This window comes from Patagioenas fasciata, chromosome 3 (assembly GCF_037038585.1).
Source record: "Patagioenas fasciata isolate bPatFas1 chromosome 3, bPatFas1.hap1, whole genome shotgun sequence".
NCBI classification, from domain to species: Eukaryota; Metazoa; Chordata; class Aves; order Columbiformes; family Columbidae; genus Patagioenas; species Patagioenas fasciata.
Window position 1 is genome coordinate 99,810,585 of NC_092522.1, and position 15,974 is coordinate 99,826,558.

The 15,974-nt window shown below is 37.9% G+C and overlaps 1 long non-coding RNA gene across 1 annotated transcript; it reads left to right on the forward strand.

Moving 5' to 3' along the window:
- Nucleotides 1-11,598: 11,598 nt before the first annotated feature.
- Nucleotides 11,599-15,682, forward strand: LOC139827760 (uncharacterized). Its single transcript, XR_011738686.1, has 3 exons — nucleotides 11,599-11,688; nucleotides 11,794-11,959; nucleotides 12,447-15,682. It is a non-coding gene; the product is annotated as an uncharacterized lncRNA (long non-coding RNA).
- The last annotated feature ends 292 nt before the right edge of the window (nucleotides 15,683-15,974 follow it).

A 15,974-nucleotide genomic window follows, 5' to 3' on the forward strand; every position in this document is an offset into this window, starting at 1 on the left:
TAATGTGTCAAGGATTTCAGGGTCAATGTTTCCTGGCCAAGAGCTCAGAAATAGCAGCTGCATGGTGGGATGTCATTATCAAGCTATGCCCCTGAGCATCAGGATCAGGGTTTTTGTTACTAAAGATGGCTTATTTGATAATAAAAGTTTTCCCAGATATGCTGATTTAACTGGAATTGCTGGTTGCTTAGAACTTAGGCTTTTTACTTACGTAGCAAAATACGGATATAGGCAACTGTAACCCAACATTAATGAAGAAGTCAGTGCCTGAAAGGTAGGAAATGTCAGCAATGTTCCAAAAGAAGATTGTGAAAAGTATACATTTTCAGTGTGTTTTTTTTTTTTCCTGAACCATCGCAAGTTAATTTTGAATTGTATCAAGTTATTTGTTGATATAACTTACATTTACAGAACAATCCTACACATTTCTAAGAGGAAGGTTCAACAGCTAATGTTATTGTAGAGGTAGATGAAGGTCACTCTTTCACCTGGGTTTTGAAGACTAGAATGAAATTGTTATAAGGACATACCTGCATTATAATGTCATCTCCTCTTTCACTTTTTATTAAGTTGAACATTTATTTAGTGAACAATAGAAACAAAAGGTGTCAAAAAGACCCACTTTATTTTACTTGTAAAAGAAAATGATATATTGCTATGATGACAACGAATGTCATAATATCCCTAACCAGTGAAAGTGTGTTGAACTGAAGCCATGAGAATGCAAGAAGTAGTCTATATTACTGGAATATCTTTTGGGGAGTATATTGAGCTTGTGTAGCAAAGTTTTGTTAGTGAGGGGAGCTACAGAGGTGGGTTCTGTGAGGAGCTGCTGGAAGCTTTCCCCATGTCCAATAGAGCCAGTGCCAGCCAGCTCCGAGACAGACCTGCCACTGACCAAGGCCAAGCCCATCAGTCATGGTGGTAGTGCCTCTGGGATAACATAGTTAAGGGGAAAAACTGCAGCACAAGAGCAGCTGGAAGAAAGGAGCAAGAATACATGAGAGAAACAGCTCTGCAGACACCATGGTCAGTGCAGAAGGAGGGCAGGAGGTTTTCCAGAAGCTGGAGCAGAGGTTCCCCTGCAGCCCGTGGTGCAGACCATGGTGAGGCTGGAGCAGAGATCCACCTGCGCCCATGGAGGAACTCAAGCAGGAGCAGGTGGGTGCCCAAAGGAGGCCGTGACTCCATGGGAAGCCCCTGGTGGAGCAGAGTCCTGGCAGGACCTGTGGCCCTGGTGAGAGAGGAGCCCAGGCTGGAACAGGTATACTGACAGGACTTGTGACCCCATGGGGGACCCACGCTGCAGCAGTTTGTGAAGAACTGCATCCTATGGGAAGGACTCATGTTGGAGAAGTTCATGGTGGACTGTCTCCTGTGGGAGGGACCCCATCCTGGAGAAGGAGAAGAGTCTGAGGAGTCCTTCCTCTGACGAGGAAGGAGCCGCAGAGACAACATATGATGAACTGACCTCAACCCCCATTCATTGTTGCTCTGCGCTGCTGGAGGGGAGAAGGTGGAGAAAACTGGGAGTAAAGCTGAGCCTGGGAAGAAAGGGCTGGGGAGGGGGAAAGTGTTTTAAGATTTAGTTTTTATTTTTCATTATCTTACTCTGATTTGTTTGGTAATAAACTAATTTCCTCAAACCGAGTCTATTCTGCCCATGACAGTAATTGGTGAGTGATCTCCCCCTGTCCTTATCTTGACCCTCAAGCCTTTTGTAATATTTTCTCTCTCATGTCCAGCCAAGAAGGAGAGTGATAGGGCAGCTTTGATGGGCAAGTGATGTCCAGCCAGGGTCAGCCCACCATGGGGAGGAACATATGCTCATTTCATATTGTCAAACTGTAGTCATCTCACTCAAATAGCTAAGTAAGAGGGCAGTCTCCCTATATTCCCACATACAGAGAACTGTAAGAGAAAGGAAGAAATTCAAATAGAAGCTTAAATTCGACTCCCATGCCAAAGAGAGATACTACTACAGGAGGTAACCCATTGCTCCTGTTCAGAATTGTGCTTTGCAGGTACCTGTTTCTCTCTCTTAGCTCTGTACAGATGTTAGCAAAACGAAGCTATTTGCTTGAAGTTTAGTAATGTGAACTGTCTCGCTTCAGGGAAGTGTTGTTAACACTTTTGCAGGTGCTAAGGGAATTCAGAATAATGTAGAAACAAGAGGAAGGGAAATTACAGCATTCATGGGGACTGTGGGATTCAGTTAATGAGGGATTTCACTACATTCTAGATGTTTTTCAAGCACTTGAACCTACTGCTATGATTTATACAAACTTAGCAGGTCAGAGTGCAATAACTTCAGTCAGTATCGTTTAACTTAAATTTCATAAGTGAAATAATTTCCAGTGAAATGTTTTCTTCTTTTGCTTCAAAGGAGAGTAGCAATTTTCTTGTTGGTAAAATATTCAGCAATAAAGTCCGTTGTTTGCAGTCCAGCTTGCACTGGGGGCTCTAGAGCTGTGCATAAAAAACTTGTCCTTTAAAACATAGTGGCCATGGGAATCAGAACAGTTGAACTCACAATGTGGTGCAATATAGTCCTGAAATAATTTCCTAAAATATACTGGGAAAGTAACATGCATTTTTAGTGTTAAATATATTACATCGTCTTTCTTGAATATCTGATTTCTGAAATAAATAAAGCCTTGTTACTTAGGAAATGTTACATTGTTTGATCTAAATGGAAATTGCTGAGTACCGTTTTCCAGAGTTGGCACTGCACACATAGGTCTAGTCATTTACCTCAAGATAGACAATTTCTCTCTAGTATTAAAATAATGCATTTTAATAACGCAGCGTTTTCTCTTTTTGCAGACTCTATCTGATCACCATAAGCTGAGGTAAATTGCAGATGATGGTAATTTCTTTGGTACAAAATACCATCTGCTACGAAATGAAGATATGGGCAGGTTCTACCTCTTCTACAAAGCCTCCATTTGAGAGAAGCTGATACAAATGGCCCATATTCTCAAGAGTGACTAATAATCCTTCATAACCAGTTTCAGATCCTTAAAAGAAGTGACTCGCAGTGGGAGGAGTGGGTAAATGCACAAAATTTCTGAAAATCAGGTTACTTTATGATGCTCTGCATTGCTTATTCACAAGTGGAGGTTACCTGAGCCATGAGCCACTTTAATGATGGGAATGTCCTACATAAGCTGTAAAGGTAGGCATAACCAAAATATGCTATTTTTATCTTAATATACCAGTATACCTATAGCACTGGCTATACTTGTTAGGGCTAGACGAAAAAAGTTATTAGGTCAGAAATCTCGCAAAATAGAAGGAAAATATAACTGGTTTAGACTCTGGCTGTAATATGTAACTGGTCAAATTTTATTCTGGACTTCTACAAGTATATAAGGACAAAGTTAAAATAGTCACAGCTTTTACTTCTTTGACATAGACCCTTTATATGTCCTTCACAATCAGAACTGCAATGAAATTGCATGCAATACTTACTGCATGTACCTTGTTTTTCAAGTTTCTGTTTATAGGTATTTATTTCCATGCTTGGAAAATAACCTAGATGATAAATAAGTATTACAATGCATACTATGGCATTAAAGTCAAATCTATGAACAGTTTAACTTGTAATTCAGTGAAAACAGAGGCTGAACTTTCTCTGAGGCTTGGTAGAATTCTGATTAAACATCTGAAGAGAAAAATGCATCCAAATCCCTTAAAGATACTGCAGCATAAAGGAAATGGTATGTATAACTGACACTTTAAAAATATTTAGTTTGTAATTAAAAGTCATAGAATCGCTGTATTAGGAAGAGCAGAGAGGGTAAATAACATGTGGGATTTCTTGGAAAATATTTGTAAGTGATCAGGACAGGCTTAAGACTTCTATACATGTGGACAACATATGTATACATTAACTGAAAACAATATGTAGTTTCCACTGTCGAGGCACATAAAATCACTTATTTAATAAATGCATTTTTAGGCCAATAATTGTAAGATGTAATTCCTCATATCAATGAAATCCAAAGTTACTTGTTTATTGGCTGAATTACACGGAAAAATCAGCGCTTGCATTAGCAAAACTGAGATGGCATCCCATAAAACTCACAGTTAAAAAAATATATCATCTTTGTTAATATATGCTAAAAAATGGAGGAAAATTAGCATGCTTCTGAAAATATAAGGTTTTGTTTGGGATTTTGGGTTTGTTTTGTTTTTAAGTAGTGGATATCTTTGTGCATAGCTTTTCTTTTTAGAGGTGTTTGGTGGGTTTTTTTGTGGTTTTGTTTTGTTTTTTGTTTGTTTGGTTTTTTTGTGGGATTTTTGGGTTTTGTTTTGTAACCTGTTGCTCCTACAAATGTGTCATGACTTGAGAGAGGTGCACCATGACCTTAACGACAGTTGCTGGAACTGACTACTACTGAAATGAAGATGAATTTAAAGACATAATCAACCCTGAATTAGGCTAGTCTCAAAATCATTACATTTGGAGGCTATCATCTGACAAACTTTGAAAGGTTATCTTGTCATTCTTAGCAGATTTTTTGACAATTATTTGTTGAAGGGTAGTTTCACATGAATTAGAACCATTTCATGCAGATGGAAAGAAATGTTGGGTTCCCACCCATGCAATCTGTTGCAGCATCCCCAGACTGACTGGTACTCTATTAACACATAAAGTCACATCAGGAGCAACATGACTTGTAAACAGGGTGGGCAACCTGGAGAACAAAACCCTGCAGCAAAATGGGGAGTGACCCAAAATAGGTGGTGGACACCTCTCTCTGTGTTCCGCTGCAGGGAAGAGGTCAGCTGTTGAATCAAAAACATCAGTTACTTGTATTTCTGACATATATTTATGACTTATGTATTTAGACTTTTTCAAACCAAGTGCTGATAGCTGAGCACTTCAGTTGCTGGTGAGGTTTTTATTTTCTGAACTTATTTTGGGGGGTTATTCATTCTATGGTCTTACAAGTGAGTGAAAGGTTCACAGTTTTCTGCAGTGGATTTAACTACATAAAACTTCCCCCACCCCTATAGCCATGACAATCTGCTTTCAGGTTATACATACTATATTTCTCAGGGGTTTTGAAAAAGAGGTAAGTATACACTCTTATATCTAAGAACAAGCTGTGAAATTGTGGCAAGCAGGGCTGTGGTCTGGCTAGGTGAAGCTGATAAAAGGCGGTGAAAGACAGGAACCTGCAATTGCACAGAAACAGAGCTGTTGTGAGAAGGAGGATTAGTACTGGCTTCCAGCTGGATGGCTAAGATGAAGAGATGATGGATAGAAGGACGATCACCAAGTTTCTCAGCCATCACTGTAGAAAGCTGAGATCCGATCAAGACCCTAGAAGAGAAGCTGGATCCACACTGAATGTCCGATGACACGTCCCTGCTACTGGGGGACAAAGATCTCACTGTTAGTAACAGAACCAGTTTTACAAAATGTTCCTGAAAGGATGAATCAGTTTTGTAAACTGTCCCTGAAAGGATGTTCAAGCATATCGTGTTTTACCTAACAAGGGATTCGGGTATATCTTATCTTATCAACCTAGCTTTTATCTTAGCCCAAATACGCATAGAATGAGAAGAAGTATATACAGTATCTCCGGAGGCTGAGCAAGTCAGCAGTTACCTAACTATAGAAGTAGTATGCATGTGCAGTACCCAAAGGTGAAAAGGACAGAAGCGATGAAGACTACTTACTTCATCCCGAAGACCCCCTAAAAGACCAACAGAGGACACTGCACATGATCAAAGTAGTTCCAAGATGTTGCAATCGATGTTGCAATCAATGTTGAGTAACTGTTATGTATCCTAATGAATATATGAATATGTATGTGAATGGACTGTATAAATACTGTGTAACTTAAACTGACCGTTGAAGCCAGCTTTGGGTGCGAACCCCTGGTTTCCCAGCACTGAAATAAAGCACCGCATATAACTACACACGTGGTTATGTGTCCTGATTGCTAACACCATGAACATTTCCGTCTGGAGATGGCAAAACTTCAGTTGCTGGCACAACATCAGTTTGTTCGGATTTCTTTCTATGGGCAATGGTGTAGTTCTCGTTACTGTATTTGAAAACTCATTTCCATTTTCTTCCCCACTGGAAGAACAAGGCTGAAACCAATTCATTGACCTCTTCTTCTGCTGAATGTTGCTAGGCGTGTTTCTTCGACAACATTTTAGGGGTGACAAGGTTTAGTACAAGGTTGAATGTTGTCAGATGAACCCCTGTAAACCTGCTGACTTGCAGCTGAACACTAATGCTGTTTTACTACAACTTTTTTGTTTTGAACATCCTGTTTCATTAGACTGTTTTAGAAATTCTCAAATAAAAAATCCCTACAATGGAACTGCTCATATAAATCTGAAATTTCAACTTCAGCAATTGGAATATGTAATACTAGAAATTGCCCTTTAAAAAAGGAAGTTGAAGTTCTGCCCTGTTGAAAAGAAGGTGTCTGCTGAGAGTTTCAGGTGGTGAGTCAGATGTGCTTATCAGAGCGATTGGATCAATGTCTTCTGGGCTGGTCTCATTTGCAGGGACAGGTTAATCAGTACAATCCAATAAATAAACTACTCAGAAATAAGCAGGAGTGACCTCATGATCTCCATGAAACAGTTCATTCAGCCATTTTTGAGAATATGTTGCCATCTGCTGTACAAAATTTTGAATTTGTCTTTACTATTTAAAATGTCTGTCCCTTTCGATGTACATGTGTTGTAAAGCTTTTATGAATCCTTGTGAATTCATGCAATGGAAATAATTCATTTAAATAGTTTCATTTCCCAGCTAAGAGAGGAAAGTGAACATAATGCTAGAAAATTAAATTGTTCTTATACTAATACGACAGGCACTGCCCTGAGGTAAAGTATCCTAACTGGTCGTGCCTTGTGCAAAGTAAAGTTTAAAAATAGAGGACCAAATCTTCATCCCAGTCTTTATAGCTTTTAGAGGATGTTTCCCTAGTTTAAATTAAGTAAAGGTTTGGTTTCTAGCATCTAGTTTGATTAAATTGCATCTGCATCTTTAAAAAAGTGTGATTAACAGTAGATTTTGAATAGTTACTTTCATTTGGTCTCATAATAAGCAATTCTGAGTATTAGCTCTTTAGAATATGTCTTTGGCTCTTCCATAAGTGTTGATCTAGGGTGATCATGGTATTATGAAAGGTAGTAAAACCGACTCTTCAAATATTACATCTGTCACATGATAGGCATCATGTGGTGATTTTACTGATAAAAATCTGGGAAATCTGAAATTAGAAAAAAAAAAAAGAGAGAAAATGAAAAAGAAAAACAGCTTGTATAAATGCATACATTTTTCTAAAGCATAAATAAAAATCTTAAGTGTATAAAAAACAAACACCACCCCACACAACCCAGTCTACACCGCACCCCCGATTACATCCAGTATGATGAGAAAGGGAACAGTCCCTCTATAAAACTTAATTTTGGGATTGCTTCTGAATTTTCCTTTAAAGGATTTTTAAATTAATCTAATGAAGTTTTCAAAAGTTGCCTTTTTAAAATAAATGATTTCTAGTTTGGGTAAATTTTAGGTAAACTATTATAATAGAGGAACTTTCTGACAAAGGCCATACACTTGCTGCTTTGTGCCTCTACAGTGTCTAGTACAATGGGATCCAGCTCCCCTTGGTCATGAAGAACCGCCATGCCAATAAACATCTCTAATACTAATCTTTCTTATCTTGGGTTCTGAGGACCTCTTTCTCTTCTCATGAAATCTGAGGAACAAACACACGAGGTTACTGGGTCAGGCTCTAGTCCTTCTAACAATGAACATTGATTTGTTTAATTCCTCTGTCAGGATTTGTTTGGCTTTACATAATTACTTCCAGGCTTATCTGTGATAACTTAATGGCTTACTTTTGTCGTGACCTTTTTGCTAAGGTTGCATATAAAACAATGCACTGATTGCTTAAGAGGATGTGGCCAGTATTATAAAAGACATTTGTTTGATTAAATGGTAATTAAAAAGAGAAGGTAATTAAAAATACAGCTATGACCAACTCTTGTTCAGTATGACTCCTGTGGAGCTTAATGGTCAGTCCATGCTATTACTTAGAGTGGTTATTACTATTTATTACATTTATGCTGGAGTAAGCACTGCACAAATGAAAAGACTACAGAACAGTTCTTCCAGTCCCTTTACAAAAAATTGTCTAAAGTAAACTTATAGTGAACTGCGTATTCAGACTTCTCCCATTTTTCATCCTGAAGTTTGCTGCAGTCAGATTGAAACTCTCAGTAAAAAGCTGACCCTTGAAAAGACAGTAATTTTCAACACAGAAAAATGTTTTGGCACATGCTACAGAAAGGTAGAGCTGGAGTTGCTCTGATTTTTCTACATTCTGTTTTGGGATAATTAATACTTCTAAGGAAGCCAGTCCCTGCTGCATATGAGGATATGAAGGTGTGGTTGCACAAGTGCAGACAATCAGCAAACGTTTGCACCTCCTAATGAAAGAAGGAATGCTCCCTAGATCCCCATCTCACTATGACACTTTTATCTTGTCCCTGTTAAAATATGCTTTGCACCTGATTGCTGGTGAGTCAGGAGAATAAGCAAAAAGACATGGTACAAATTGAAGTGTTGTTTAATTATAAATGTAAGCAAGAAAAAGCTAAAGCTGTCTGATTAGGCAAAAGAATCAAGAAAAAAATGTCAGTTTAGAATCAAGTATAGGTCTTTACTTCTGCTTCCTCATCAGAATGATTTACAATATTATCTCTAATTTTATGATGACATTAGAATTTTTAAATAAGGCAGCAACCTGTGTTTTTCCAATATACCATGCAATCATAGCAAGTTAATCAAGGAATAAACGGACATATTTTCTTTTCTCACCGAACTACCTTTTCGTCTGAGACAAAGGCTAAGACTGGAAGTCATGAAGTCTTGATTTCTACTTCCACTCTTTTCTTATTGTTCAATTTTAAGATATTTTAAAAGTCTTATCTTATGAAGCTTTGTGACATATCAGACATGGTTGCAAACCCCACATTTAACAATGGTCTCAAAGGCATAGAAAATCAAAATGACATATCCATCCAGAGTCTTGCTGCATAAACCGAAAATGTTTCAAGATCTTAGAATGAACTAATTGTTTTTATTATTTTCAGGCTTGTTTTGTTTTGTTTTGTTACCATTATTTTGTTCCTACATAGGTTTTTTGGGGAAAATGTTTTTAATCTATTTACTTCGTTATGTTATTTGTGAATAGTGGTTGTTTGTGCTTCTCTATTGACGATTTGTAATCAGCCTTGAATGGTAAGGTATTTCCATTCGTGTTTGGATTTGAAACCAAATAAAACTCTTCATGTGTCTGATGAGAAAAATAAAAGAATACCGATTTTTCTGCAGACTTAATGCTAAACTTGGATTCCCTTTTGTGTTTCACTAGTAGAGTTAGCTGTAAATTCATCTTGGTCTATATTTTTAAAGAACTTTAATGTCACAGTGCTATTCCTAATCTGTTGTGCTTGTGCCAGATCTAGATCTCTCCTCATCTATATTTCTTCTGGAGCTAAAATCCTAATTCAGGCCAGATGCTTAGGTAGCTAATGTCTAGTTTTTCTTCAGCCAGTGAAAAATAGAAAATAGTAGTAAACACAACGGATGTGGAAGGTTGGCAGTTGAGTCTCTGCTCTAAATCAAGCATGAGCTGTGCCAGCTGTAGCAGGTATTCACACGCCAGATGAATCTCCCACATATTTCTGTGCTGACCTTTGGCTGTAAGTATGCTCTGAACAAGCCGGTAGGTTTGAGCTCCATTAACAAATTGGGTGTTTTTTATAATGCTACATCTGTAAATGACAGTAACTGTAAATTGCTTGAGAAGCTCCTTAGTGGAAATTGTACCTTCCCATGTGACTCAAGAGGACAGCAGCTTTGAAACCTAAGCTAATGCAACTTTGGCTGTCCCTTCCTTTCTTTCCCACTCATTTTCTGTTAGGAGAAATATATGCTGTGAAGTTCAGATGTGAACAGAGGACAGGTTTTTTCATCTTCTCTTTCCATTTGGCATGCAGGGCAGTTGGCTAATTCTCATCTGAATGTTAACTGCTAGACTTTGATGCTAATGTAAGCCATCTTCTGGTGTGCCCCCGGTGAATCCCTTCGACCCTAAGCCTTAATGGCCACCTGAAACAGGATTGCTCCTGGAAGGAACAGCTGTGGCACAAACAGGGATGTAAAGACAAAAGTTCAGAAACAGGAGCTTCAGGAGTTTTTCTTGTCTCTGATTCAGGATTAAGGAAAGCTCACAAAATGGCCACAGAGGAGAGGGCTGGATTACTGCTTTAATACCCAAGACACAGATATTTTATCACTCACTAAAAATAAGACTTCAGATTTGTTTATGTGAAGTATCAAATTCCTTTGAAGCCCAGCTAGGAGGAAAACAAATGATCAGCTATTGTACTCTTATGATGTCTTCTAGTTTTATTTGGAGTAAAGGTTGTAAGATTCTCCTCTCATCATATATTGGAGTAAATGTTTTTTAAAATGGACATCCTGAATGTAATAATCTAAAAGTAACGGGGATGATTTTTGAAACCACTGTACTGATTTTAACCAGTAAATAGGTACACTGTCTTTTAGTCCTTTGGAATTTGATAGCAAACCACCTCAGGCTTTTCCTTGAAACAGAAACTATTGCTTTGGATTACTCCTTCAGATTGCCTTATATTATGGCACTTTAGCCTTTGGTACGTACCTCATATGCTTAACTTTAAGTATAGCCTGAAGTACTTCTAGAGATAAAGTTATGGTATTAAACACATCCAATGTTTAAAGTCTTCGTCCATAGAACATTAATGAAAAATTTTCTGAAGAAATACTTATATTAAAGAAGATTTCAGAAATGAACCTGTTTTGTTGCTAATTGCATAACAATTACAATTGCTTTTCCAACCAGTGCAAGATTTTTTAATCTTTTGCTTCCCAGAGCAGCATGGAGAACCTTGTCTGAAGAGCCACTGAGCCCTATTGCCCACTAGATGGCAGAAGAGACTTTGGACCAGAATATTCAGCAATTGATACAAAAATTGCGGTTACTGGATTTGAAGACTGGGTTTTGCCCGCAACTGCAGAGATTTTATTTATAAAAATTATATCTGGTCATACATTACCCAGATTTCTTTGATTATATAGGCCCGTTTTCCCTGCAAATAAATGCTAAAATTAAATCACGAGGGTTTGATTACAAAATTTTCTTGTAGTTATGTGGCATTGAAATCGTACACAGGTTTTAGGAATTTCTATATTTGATAAATACATATAAAAAGCTACTAATCCAAAAGAAGCTGCAAAAGTGCAATGAAACTGATGTAAATACTGTAATTGTATGTTCCCTTTACAATGTGTATTATGTTTTGAGATTGTATTTATAATATGGTATAGTATTTTAAGTGCTTTATATTAGGTAGTATACTGAGTTGCTGTATGGCAAGCTTTACACCCAGTAATAGTTTTCACTGACATTTTCCTGTATGTTCAATTTACTGTGGTTCTGGTACAACACTGACAAAGCAGTAATCCTTGTTTTGCCAACTCTTCCCAGAGCATTGGCAGTTCAGCCGCTGGAATCTCCACTGAATAATGCAGCAAGTATGCACTGCACATAGACATCAAAATCTCCGTCTCTCTAGCGTACACACTTGTATGTAAGTACGATCTATGCTTTGACTTATTTTTCCCTAAGTGCTTCTCTGACCATCAGGCAAACGCTGCCGTTGCTAATGCCATTGTTTACTGTGAATGTTTTCCAGAAAAATTTGGCTTCAATAACATCTGCAGGCTGGAAAAACTGAAAAACCTGGCTACCTCTCAGGCTGAGGGTTCTGAAACGTTTAGTGGAAAGCAAAAGGGTATCAAAGACCTTAACTCCAGCAAAACTTACTCTATTGTTTTACATTTGCATACACAGATGAACTGGTGAGTATCAGTAGGAAGTTTCCAAATAGGATAACACTTGGACCTCAGTTAGTTTGCTTTAATTAGCTGATACTTAGTTAACTTGTCCTTGTGACTTAAAATATTTCCTAGGCATTATGTAAATTGTATGTTAGTGAGACTAATAGAATCACCCATATTTTAAATATTTCCAGTTCTAACTCCCATTTTTCAGCACCTTATGTTTTTCTGAACTGTAATGTTTCTTTAGGGTAGTAGTTCTATATCCTGGCTGTGCCTCAGGCTGCACTTTTTGTAAATTTTTGGCTGAGAGGGTTCAGTCATTTCCAAGAAAGCCTAGGGAAAATGACTTATTTATTCCATTTTTAAAAAACTCTGGGATCCTTTCTTTGAATGACTCTTCCTGTCTGATACTGTGAAGTTAAGATTTGAAATTACGCCGTGAAGGAATGGGAAAGTAATAGCAATTTAAAGTCAGAATATGACCTTATGGGAAAATCTGTTACAGGTCTCTGAAAAATTGCTCCTTGCACACAGGCAGCATAATCTCCCTTGGCTTTCCTAGCGAATGTCTCCAAAGAGCACTCGTGCCAGAGAGGGCACGCAGCATCTGCGCAGCATGAGTGAGGACGCTACCCTGTCACTGCTCCCGCATGTGTCAGGTTGGTTCGTGCAACGTTTCGCAGGTGATTGAGTCCCCGGGACTGCAGCCAGAGGCAAGGAAAGGAGCAGGCTGGATTCATCCTTTCCCATGTCAGACGTCTGCATCTCCACCAGCCACGGTGTGCTGCTCCCAGTAGAGGCTTTCTAAGGCACAATGCATATCACCTCTTAAACTCTCCAGACGAGCTGCTGCCAGTGGGTGGGGTAGCCTAGCTCAGATATATATAGATATATATATATATTTTTCTGATCTGGATGAATCTGATATAACAACTCCAGTGAAAGAAGAGGATGTGCATTTCTGGAGAAGGAAACTGGGGCTGGCTGAGCATAAAGAAGGTGCATGTTCTCAGCATAAATTGGTTTCAGGTACTTTGTTTTGTTTGACAGAGAAGACTTTCTAACAGTACCCAGAGGCATCTCTGGGCTTTTGGCATCAGGCACTGTTCTCAGAGTAGCTCCAGCAGCTTAGTGCAAATCCTGCCCCCCAGTTCCTGAAAAAAAGCAGTTTGCTTGGTGTGCTTGGAGTATGCTGGTCCACCTTGAATAACAATTTGCTGTTCCCTAAGAACTCCTAAACTACCACAAGTGTTTAAGAATGGAGCAAGTCTCTTTTGTTCTGTTAAGATGAAAGATTAAAGATTCATTTGGATGAAAGGAAACAGTTACCAAAAGAAAGCACAGTGAAACGCTGCTGGAATTTAATGGCGGCTGTTTTCTCTCCAGCTCGTCATGAACCTTAGGAAGGCCTATGTGTTCTTGCAAAAATTGTCTTGTACAGAGTGAAGCCTGAGAAAACTACCCTAACGCTATCCCAAAACCTTTGAGTTCTTACCTTGCATACGGAAGAACAAGACACAAAGGGTTTTTTGAAGGACACCCTTCCCCCTGTTGTGTAGTTCATGGAAGTCTATTTTATTATTTTAAACTACTGAAATGATGTCCTCATACAAGGAAGATATTTTATAACTTATTAGAACTCTTTATTTTGGATGTTTGGGAGTTTTTATGCTCTCCTTTCTTCATCCTTTTATTAGGCAGAAAATATAAACAATGTCAAACTTGTTTCCCTTGTTTTAACTGATGACTCTTGTCTTTTGTAGAAGCAATATGCTGTCTCTTAACTATATTTCTTAAGCGAGCGCCACCTCACCTTCTCAGCTAGCATTTTTTAGATCTACTATTTCACAAATCATATAGCTTAAGAATGTTTATTATATCAGTATCTTAATATTATTGTAGGAATCAGCATGTCCTTAGTAGTTCATAGAGACCAATTAGTCTAAATAAATGTACTTTATTCCAAAATTAGAAGAAGGTTCTCTGGACAGTATAATGGCTACACTGCTACACCTCTACACTGCTTTAGGGAGCTGTTCCACTGGGGTCTGTCACACAGAACGGTATCGTGGTCTAGAAATATCCTATCTTGTGTATTAAAGGTTGTTTAAATACACACACATATATAAGAATTTAATTGAAATGATTGCATAGATGATTTTTTTCTACTTTTCTATTGCTAAACATAAAACAGAGGAAAAGCGTTAAACAAAGGCAAGTGTTAATAGTTCCTTCTGCAAAATAGCTGCTTCTGATGACGTTTCCAACTGATCTGAGACGCGCTCAAGTTCTGGGCAGGTTAGGGTAGCCAGTAATGCTGCTTTGTGGTTGTGGTTCTAAGAAGGTTTTAATGCTCTCACTGATACCATATAAATATTCCAAGAAGACTTACACTTGAAACCAGTTAAAAATCAACTATGTCATTTGGGGGTATATTTGGATCTACGTTCCCTTTGTTGTTACTGTAAAAGATAACACAGCACTCCTTTAAATGTAAGTTTCCTGTCTCACATAAAAATGTTGGCTCTCAGTTTGCTTTCATGTTAGCAGAAGAGATTAGTTCCAAATGACATTAAGAATCATAGAAGCTCAGCAAATTAAGGTGCCTTGAAAAATCTGTCAAATAAAGCCAATATAACGGATTGTTTGGTCTTGATAGTGAAAAAAAAGCAAATAAAACCAACATCCTATGCTAAAATTTCAGTAAGGTGCTGGAATGGTGGTCAGAGCTTCCTTGATATGAAAAGGAATCCTGTTACGAGGATAAGTAATCAACCACCTGGGAGAATATAAAACTAAAATGAGAGGTGTCCATGGAGACACAGCAGTGCTGCCAAGTTAAAGATTTAAATCCAAATAAAATATTACAGTAGTCTCAGGTGATAGCATCCATGGAAGTTTGGACCTCATTAGGGGAATTGAAAAGCTTAGAGCTGTTTCCAGTAATAACACTCAATTTCGTTGGTTACATTAAAGCCAAACTAATCTCCTTTCCATGAAGTGTTTGAGCAAGTTGTAGAAAACTCCCCCACCAGTTTTCTTGTAGGAGAGAGAGAAGTCTCACATAAACAGCACTGCAAGACTGAACTCAAACTCTTTGCACCAACCTGGCTATTCCCATTTACACTTTGGTGTGGTCATATCTCTTAACCTGTTAAAAAAACCTAAGACCTCATTGTTTCATCCTTCATCACATCTTATAAAATCCAGCTTCTGGAGACTGTTTGGGTTCAAGAGTGTCAGCTTTACTCTTGTAAAGAAACTGGTGAGTTCATGATTTCAACAGAAACTGATGGAATTTGGTTTGAAGTAACTGGAGTAGTGTTTCCTTTCCATGTGTTGTCCGTGGTGTTCTTTCATGTAGTCCTCAACTGCTTATAAAGATTCTTAAGAAACATTTAACTAGCCAGAGTCAAAATGAATAGATGACTTTCAACGAACCACTGAAGTAAGAAACAAAACGTGCTTCATACATCAGAAATCAGTATTAAACTGTAAATGAACCAAAGTAAACGAAAGCTATACTTCTTCATAATCCAAGGAATACTGAATACAGAAAATAACTCTGTACAGTGTACGTGAATATCCTTCAGCAAAGCCTTTTCTATTAACCAGGCTCACAACATGTCAGTCAAATTATAAATTCCAGTGTTTATAAGTGACTAAGCTTAATCACTGTCCATCTCAGTCTTGGTCTAGCTGGCCTTAAAGAGTGATATTTTCTCTCACCTTTTGTAGTTTTCTATGATGCTTCTGAGAAAAGTGTCAGTGGTACAGAAAATTTGTTTTCCAAATTTCCCTGTCATTTTTAAACACATATATACCCAGACTGAATAAATTGTCTATATTTAGATTTAAAATATTTTTACTCTAACTAAAATTAGAGTGCAGCAGCAAATGTGAGCTTGATATCATAATAACTTGACAGTTACGGACACCATGAAGGCAAAATTATCTTGTTTTGTATATGGAGTTTTAGTAAATGCGTGGAAATAAATCTTGAAAAATATTACGTGTTTGTTGACCTTTTTTG